Below are 8,929 nucleotides of genomic sequence, written 5' to 3' on the forward strand. Positions count from 1 at the left end.
AAACATTCAGCTTTGATATTAATGAGTTCTTTGGGTTCATTGAGAACATGGTTGTTGTTCAATAATAACATTATTCCTCAAAAATACAACTTGCCTAATAATTCTGCACTCCCTGTATGACCACACAGATGAAGGTGGCTGAGTGGCTGTTTTCTCATAAATCAGAAAGTATCCCCGAGTGTTTTATACCCCCAACCAGAGGGTGATGTCATAGTGACGATCTCCATCTTTTATATTCCAGATTATGTAAGGTCACAGTCGAGTCCAAAGAACCGGCAGTTCTAAACAACGGCTAGAAGGGACACAAACCAACGTAATTAACACACGATTGCTGAACAAAACTAATTTTACCACAAAGGTTAGCTAGCATATGGTTAGCGTCACTGCAGGTATCATATGGATGCGGGCACTTCTCTGAGAGCTATGTTACATTCACTGAAGCATTACATTAACAGACTTGCCTTAAGGTCATGACATCAGTAGACATGCAGATACTTCAGACAAGTCAAGCAAACATGCATTCAAAGGAGACAGGGTCAGGGAAAACAGCTTGATAAGGAGACTCGCAATCTGTCAGTTACATATGAAAACAGGACACTTTTAATTAGCATTAAAAAACAATGCAATATCCACATCAATCTGTTTCACATGCTGGTCAAACACAGCCTTTTGCTCATTTCTGTATTTGCTCTCTACCAGTGAGGCCCGGCAGCCAGTGCTTCTTTCCCCTTCATCACTCCAATAACATATTTTTCTTCTTATTAACTCTTTGCATTTTCAGTACACCCACAGATGAGATTGCTGTTCACAGCTTAGAGAAACGCTCTCAAAGTAAGTTCTGTAAAAACAGAGCGAGGTGCTGCTTATGAAAACGAACCTATTTAAGGCTTTCCATAAACACTGCTGTGAGGGCCGGTGTCATCGCGTCAAAGCGTTCTGCGAGGACACTTGCAGCTCCCTGGTCTGCTGGCCTGACCCAGGCACACCACGGGGCAGCCATTGTTGCTGCTACAGCAATCTCACATTGATTTATTCTCAAGAAATAAATATAGGTCTTTCCTCTGTATCTTACTTACACGCTGTTACGGCCCAAACTGCTTCTGTGTGTGTGCACAGTGTAAATCCAGGGTTTCTCATTGATCTAGATCATAAAGTACTGAAAGGTCATTTTTGTATGAATATTTTAAATGATCAACCTTTTTGTTTGCAGTACAATATTCTGTAATGGAAATTTCTGCTCAAGAAAATCAAAAGTGGTCGAAATGAGAAGTTAAGACTTGGGAAACATATTGTTCACAGCGCATCAATCATTAGTGATGCATCACACACAGCAAATGAAATGATGATAATAGCTGTTTATTGTGGTTTAGCAGGGCTGCAGTACGTAACAGAAAGTCGATTTTTTCCTGTAACACCCTCTGTCGGGAATTCAAAGTAATTACAAAATCAAATTATCAAGATTAATAATCAACATTAATCATCACAATCCCAACATACAGTAATCGGGTCAGAGTTTAAGCCTGCAGCCCCCCCCCCAAGCTGCTGCTGGTTAGATCTCGCCCACTAGTTTTACAACCTTCACTGTAAAGCACGACAGCCACCCATTCCCGCCCTCACAGACTTTTAGCTTGTCATGAATAATAAACTCTGAGCTTCGGGGTTCCTGCTGAGATCGGTGACTGTGCGCAGGCTCTGATCCTTCTCAGAGTCGTCCAAATCCAGAACAACAAGTGTTGTGGCACAGCTGGCTAATCAAAGTTATAGATATTATAAAGTCAGAAATAATGTGTTGTGTATCTGAGCAGTGAGTCCAGTTTGATTCCCAGCCGGCTGGACTGTTTGCTACCCTGACCTTGTTTCCCATGTTTCCTGTTTTTCCCCCCACTCCATCCTTCGGTTCATCTCGCTGCAGAATTATGCTTACAAAGAAAAGTGTCTTGCACCACGTGGACTAGGAAGCATGACACCCCGTAGCAGAAGGCTGACAGCGTTTAGTGTTAAATGGTGATCGCCTCTACGGAACCGAACACAAATATAATTACACTTTTACACCCACGAGCAACAACATAAACACCAGTGACAACTGGATCAAATGCCATTAATCACTGCACAGGCACCAGTTAATATCAGGCTGCATGTCGACAGTCAGTTATTAAAGTTTAATGTGCTAGGAGCAGGGAACATATCTATGAGAGTTTGACATTTCCAACACGGACGTTGCTGTGGGGTCTTCCACATATGCAGTGGTTATCACCAAGCCCGGCGGGAATTATGAAATTACAGTAAACTGGAGAACTTGGCAAATCCTAACGGTCTCATTTTCACCAACACTGAGGGAGCTGCTGAACAACAGCTGAGCTCAGTGAGCTGTGAAGGATAACTGATGCAAGAAGAGCAAGAAGGGCAAGGCTTGGATTATTCTTTGCTGTGGACAAGTACTCATGTCTGTTGTACTTTTATCAAGCTTGCAGTTATAGTAAGAATAAAACCTGCAGTAGTCAGTGTGATCAAGCCTACAAGGACAAAACTGTGTTAAGCTCCAGACGCTCCAAACTGTCGCCCCACTCAGGACACTGAGTGACCGAGTCCACAGGAGAAGGACGGACTTTCCTGACCAGCTAAACACAAACAGAAGTGTAGACTAATCGACTGCTTCAACAGTAAGTAGCTAACATGAGCAAGGCTAGCACCAGCTAGCTTCATGTTCAGTGTAGTGATTCCTGTGGCTCCGTTTATTCTGACACAGCCAAACAATCCTGAGACGCAGCACTTAATCTTTGCTCATTTTCAACATTTATTACAGTCGTTAGTGTGGAGATAAGGGAGCTGCAGTCTCCAGCAGAGAGCAGGGACAGGTGGCTATAATAAAGCCCCCAGTAAACCAGTGTTGTACAACAACGACAATTAACAAGGCTTCACAAAGCAGCATCTCAGCTGCCAACAATCACAGGTGACAAAGGTTAAGCGTGTAGTTGGCTGATCCCTCACACGCCTCCCTACAACGACTGTCACCCACAGCTCAGTCTGACTCTTATCTTGTAGTTTCTGAACTGTGAGCTGCTCTTCCAAAGCGTTCCACTTTTCCACTGGCCCAGAAAAAATGATGCTTTCGGCATTTGGAACCAAGTGAACTGCCAAAGCAATTTTGTGCAAACTGTTGTAAGTAGTTTGAAATAAGCACTTGTATAACGACTTGGGCTTCAGAAACATGTTAATACCAGACATAACGCAGACCTCATGAGAATGAATCTCAGGTTGGTTACAAAGTAGCAAAACCTGAACAACAACCAAAGCAACCGAAACAAACTGAAATAATTATGTAAAAAACAAACAAACCACAAAACCAACTATTGCTGTGTTATTAGGCCATGTGAGACAGTTCGTGGTTATAAAAGCGGATGAATTCAAATCATGTCATTGACTAAAAAAAGTTTCCTATTATATAGTAAACTTCAAAACAGCCAATTGGGAGTCTGCGTTCCCAGTACAACAGCACACCAAACCAAAAAATGACTACTAACAGTAACACACGAGCAGCCGAGATAAACGGAGGTGACCATCACGACCACGGCTCTGAACAACAGCGACACAGAGCAGCGAAACTGCAGCAAACAGCCAGAGAGCTGCTGTCACGCTGACAGGATGCAAGCAGAAAAAGTGAAACGTGAGTGGGAAGTGTGCAGGGTCATGAGGCAGAACGGTTGTACACACACGTATTTGCACACACAGACAGATAAAGACACACAGACGGGTAGTTCGGCGTAAAACAGGAACTACGGCAGGACGGCCACGGTCTAGTACACACAAATAACCAGAGTAATATAACCAGGAGGCTTAAGAACAATATTCGCGGTGAACACTAAATGTTGGAGGATTAGGCTTCAAAAACATTTTAAGCTTTTAAGAGAATAAGCTGTCCTAACAGTTAGGATTTATTTATCTTGCTCAGCCAGACTGAGAGCCTGAAAGGCTCATTGTTTCAGTAAGCACTCAATTAAAGCTGAAACGATCACCTTAATTAACAGCAGACATTTGTTGTTGTCACTGCAGTAAAAGCACGGGTGTCATGGATAACACTGGGAATGGCTCTGGTTTATTAAGGTGTTGCAGTAGATGGAGGCAGTGTGACAGAAAGCAAACGTGCACAGAACCAGGGCCCCAAAACTGACGCAGCCAATCATACTCAGCCACCTTTGCTTTCCATACAAAGGTAGTTTTATTCTTGGACTCGAGAGCAGCTCAGGGTCCTTCTTCAGCTATTGGTGGGCCTTGGTGCCAACCCCCAGCTGAAGGCATTTTAGCTCACTGGGTGGGCCTTTGCTAATCACAGCCAGATTTTAATTAATATAAAAAAACTAAACATAAAAGCAGCAGAAGAAATTATTCTGAGCAAAACAACAAATTTTTTCCTCCGAGAACATTTCAAAAACATCGCAGTTTTATCTGCATAGAGGAAAGAAACACGCCTTCCAGCTGTGTTTTCAGAGCGGGGTCTATTTTACTCAAACACAAAATATACTGTAGCTTAAAAAGAAAAGAAAAAAAAAGGGGGCTAGAAATACCATAAAATGCAACAAAGGTTGATTTCTGTTGCACCAAACATGGCCACATGCACAGCCACATGCACAGCCACATGCACAGCCACCCCCAAACATCAACTTAGATCCCAGAAAAACCCAGAATACAAATCTGAACACCAAGCTCGTTTTGGGAGACTTCCCATTTATAGCACGCCACAACAGATGTAATCTCTCAGACACGTTCTCACTATTGGACTCACTCAGGTTGGTTTATGCGACGGTGCATCCTGAGCAGAGTGCAGGAGGCAGAGCGTGAGCACTGACTCGCTGCGAACGCTCCACGCTATTATCTGCAGACCTCTCACGCAGATGTCCACACACAACTCGCTCGTCTTGGATCAAACACGCTTTTTGTACAACTCTTGTACCCCTAAACTTATGAGGTCTCAAAATGCTGGAAAAATAAAGCATCGAGCACCTTTGAGGGGAAACACTGACGACACTTTTCAAATGATCAAGGTAAAAATGTTGCACGTCTGGATTGGACGGTAACTTTTGTTACCAAACTGCATCTAACATTCTGCACCTTTGCTGGAAATGTCTTTTTAAACAAAGTTCAAAGCTGCAGCTCATATATGAAAACAGCTACACAAACACACAGAACCTGTTAGCTGAGCATCCGAGGCTCTGGAGCCAGGGAGAAATCTGTCCTGTTTTCTCTTCCAGCCCAGATGGCAGCATTGGCTGAGTCAGCAGTGGCGGATGGTCCGCAGCAAACTGGATGACTAGCTGCTGATAACAGGAGGAGAGCTCTTAGCCAGCGTGTTCAGTCTGAATGAAATCATGACTTTAACAACTCTAACACAAATCCTTTCTTATCCTAAAAGGAAGTACACATTCAAACTATTATAACTGCCAAAAGCCCTCATGTTTGACTTCTCTAACGTACTTTATGCAAATATACTATTTCCATTCCGCACATACATCAGTAACGGCCCACACTGCTAAATGAACACAGAAAGAAGAAGCATCATTTTGCCCAAAATGTGCCAGACAGTCTGCAGAAGCTGCAGGCTGGCCTCGGCTGGCGTCGACGGTGAAATAATGACACGACAAGACTTCCCACCGCTTGCACAGCTTAAGCCTCAAGATATTGGACTTGGCAATGGTGCAGCGCTAGCAGGAAATCCTTTGGGATTTCTCATGTCGTATCACAAAGCGACTTGTGATTCATAGCTGGACTCGGGCAAACAAAAAATTGCTGCTGTGAGCAGTTTCATTTGAACTCTGAGAGCAGCAAAAACTGCAAATACCACATTACCTTTGAAACAGCCCATGACAGGCTAACGTGGCGCTCTTCAGTAAAGCTGCTGCTTCACTCTATGAGCAGAATGGCTGCCAGGGCGGCACCAGCGGCTCCCCTGTGCAATCACAGCAGTTCACACTCAACATAAAGATAATGTTTTATCAAAACTAACATGCAAGTTTGGGCTAGCTTGACACTGACAGTTTCTGTTTTGTTGTTAAAGGAATAGGAAACAGACATCTTTAAGCATCTTTATTGTCATGTTACAAAGCATCTCACAGTGGAACTGATTAAAAAAAGGCTTCCCAAGCTGTGACGTACAGCAAGTGTTACACAGTGTTACACCATGTGCTTCCCTCAGGCAACCTGTAATGCAACAGCAGGTTGAAAAACCACAAAGTACAAATATGCCACTGTTCGACAGGGTGTGAGATACCATATCCTGTTTTTCTGTTGCAAAGAAAACCTTGAGCAGTGAGAGCGCAGAACTACGAGACTTTCAACTGATATCTGGCAGCTTTCTGACAGGACGATGGGCGAGCAGAGTGCTGGACACGCCATTCAAATTGTGCCATGCCTAATTTTTAAAGTCTGACACGTTTTTTGCTCGTGTTCTCGTTTTAGCTGGGAATGTTGGAATATGTGGAATGGTTTACAGCAACCACAGGCAAAGAAATATAAACTGATACTTCAGTTACTTTAGCCACATTGTTGAAACAAAGGTAGATAGTTTCGTTCTTGTCACACCCAGTGTACAGAACACAGCATGCATCACAGGTCACTAGAACAATATGCATTCATAAGAATATTTAACAAAGGTCCTTCCCAGTAGTGCAGAGGACCTCTTATTGGACCAAAAGTCTAATAAAGTCAAACAGAACTGGCTTAAATGCTGCAGCATGTAGGACTCTGCGTGTCCGAGCACATCTCCACGGTTTCAGTGTGAACACCACTACTAGTTCTGCTTGGCCATGCAAATAACATGCAAAGCATTTCAACTTCCTTCATGTGAGATCAGGTTCATTCACACCAGCTATTGTCTAACATGCAGAACTCTGAAGTGTTAACCAGCATTCCAGAAACGCTGCAATTACTCCCTGGAATACTGACTGAAACAGACACACACACACACACACACACACACACACACACACACTTGGGAAGTGCAGCTGTTGCTGTATGTCCTCTTGAACAAAAGAGCGCCATTTCACTACACCAGGGCCTTGATGGGCACATTCCTCTTATTGCCTAGAAAAATTTGCATATCAAGGTGGTTTTCAAATTGAGAGATTTGAGTCAAGACAAGTCTGTCAGTCTGCCTGTGCTGCAGGCTGTGAACAAATTTGCACCCGGCTCTTGGACTATGTTTGGTTAATTCCTCTGGCAAGGCACAGCGAATCTAGATTCCACCACCTACATGGCAGCACTGCAACGGATGGAGGTACTGGGCTGAATGAACCAGGGGCGGGGGTGTGTTGTTGTTGTAATAGGAAATAATAAAGTATAGCCTGGAATAACACCCGGAGGGCCGACGCAGAGCTCCACATCGTAGATCATGTCAGGACACACAAACAGCTACTTTTATCAGCTGCAGACTGAGGCCACAAATACATTATAACCGCCTTTCCCCCTCTGCCAGTTCAAGAGGCAGCAATCAGTCAGAAATTACAGCAGTAGAAAGGAAATCATTTAATCCAACCACCTGCCTGAGGATGAACCGGACACTGTTATCAGTCTGCAGCGGTGTCTACACAGCAGTGATTTCAGACGGAGATAGTTGTTAAACTGTTATAACTTTTCACCGAACCGGGGTCTAACATATATCTGCTATCAAAATAGAGCAAAAACAATGCGTTTCTATAAATCAACAACGGGAAAACAAGAGCAGTGTGGCTCGAATTTAACGCCTCCAGCAGTCCCGAGCTAAGTTTGTGGGCTAACCGGACCGTGAAGCTAGCACCACTAAGTAAAGCTCGGAAAAGAAATCACAACATATGTGAATATCAATAGAACAAAACCGCGGGCAGATAAGACTTAGTACAACAATTACGCTACCACGTAACTCGTTTCAGGAGCTAATATTAGCTAGCAAGTTGCCGCTTCCTCCGCCTGCTCCCCATTACTCCATGTGAACTCGTTTGACAGTCCCCGATTTGTACGGGTACACATTTTGGCAAGACACCAAGTAAAGTTAACCCACAGACCCCACCATCTTTGCGGAATCGAAGTTGCGCAAACCTCAAAACTCACCGGTATGTCTGTCGGTGTAGGAGTCTACAGGAGCTCAGCACCGAAGCCCGGCTGTGTGCAGTACTTTCACCGACCTTGGCAGCTCTGTGTGTTCCCGGCAGCAACAGAAAACAACACTCTCATCACCCCTCCCTCTGCCAGCAGAAAAGCCATGAAGAAAGTCCGGTTTCAAGCCACGCCCACTCCCGTTTCGATTGGTCGATATTAGGGACAGTACGAGAGAAGCCAATTAAATTCACTCTTTTCTTCTTTTTAATATCCAATGATTCTGCGGGAAATTATTTAGCCTCCACAGTGCCTGGCAGAGCTTTTCTGTCTCAAACTGAAAGTTCACGATGAAACTATAATAAGCTTTATATGTTTTATCATTCACTAAACATAAAGGTTTATGCATTCAGGTAAGTTTAAAACAGACAAATCAGGCTACGACATAATGAGATTTGTCTGTTTTACATATTCTCAGTGTGTTGAAATGTACAGATTAAATCGTCAGCTTTTTTGATGACTCATAAGGATTTCTTGATTTATTTCACATCGATGACAGTAAACTAGGAAGAACATTAAAGAGTTATTTGGCAGAAAAAACCGCACAGAGAAGGATAATAATTAAAAGTTAAATTCCAAAATAAGGCAAGTTTGAGCTCTTTTGAATTTGTAGGACTTATCTCTTGGGTTGGGAATCTATCTAAGCAAGCAATAGTTTACAAATTGGATCTCACATTGCTGGACAAGAAACATTTGAACATTGCTTTGCTTTTCGAACAGGGACACTTTCTTGGTTCAGGCAAATAACAGACACACACACACACACACACACTCACACACACACACACACACACACACACACACACAC

At 43.4% G+C, this 8,929-nt stretch overlaps 1 protein-coding gene across 1 annotated transcript in view; it reads right to left on the minus strand.

Moving 5' to 3' along the window:
- Positions 1-8,220, minus strand: part of fam49a (family with sequence similarity 49 member A) — a 32,175-nt gene extending 23,955 nt beyond the window's left edge. Inside the window, exon 1 of the mRNA XM_005725062.2 lies at positions 8,077-8,220. The gene's annotated coding sequence lies outside the window, so the exon portion shown is untranslated. The remainder of the gene's footprint in view (positions 1-8,076) is intronic.
- Between the last annotated feature and the right edge of the window lie 709 nt (positions 8,221-8,929).

The sequence above is a fragment of the Pundamilia nyererei genome, unplaced genomic scaffold (assembly GCF_000239375.1).
Source record: "Pundamilia nyererei isolate P.nyererei 1_Seehausen unplaced genomic scaffold, PunNye1.0 scaffold00013, whole genome shotgun sequence".
NCBI lineage: Eukaryota > Metazoa > Chordata > Actinopteri > Cichliformes > Cichlidae > Pundamilia > Pundamilia nyererei.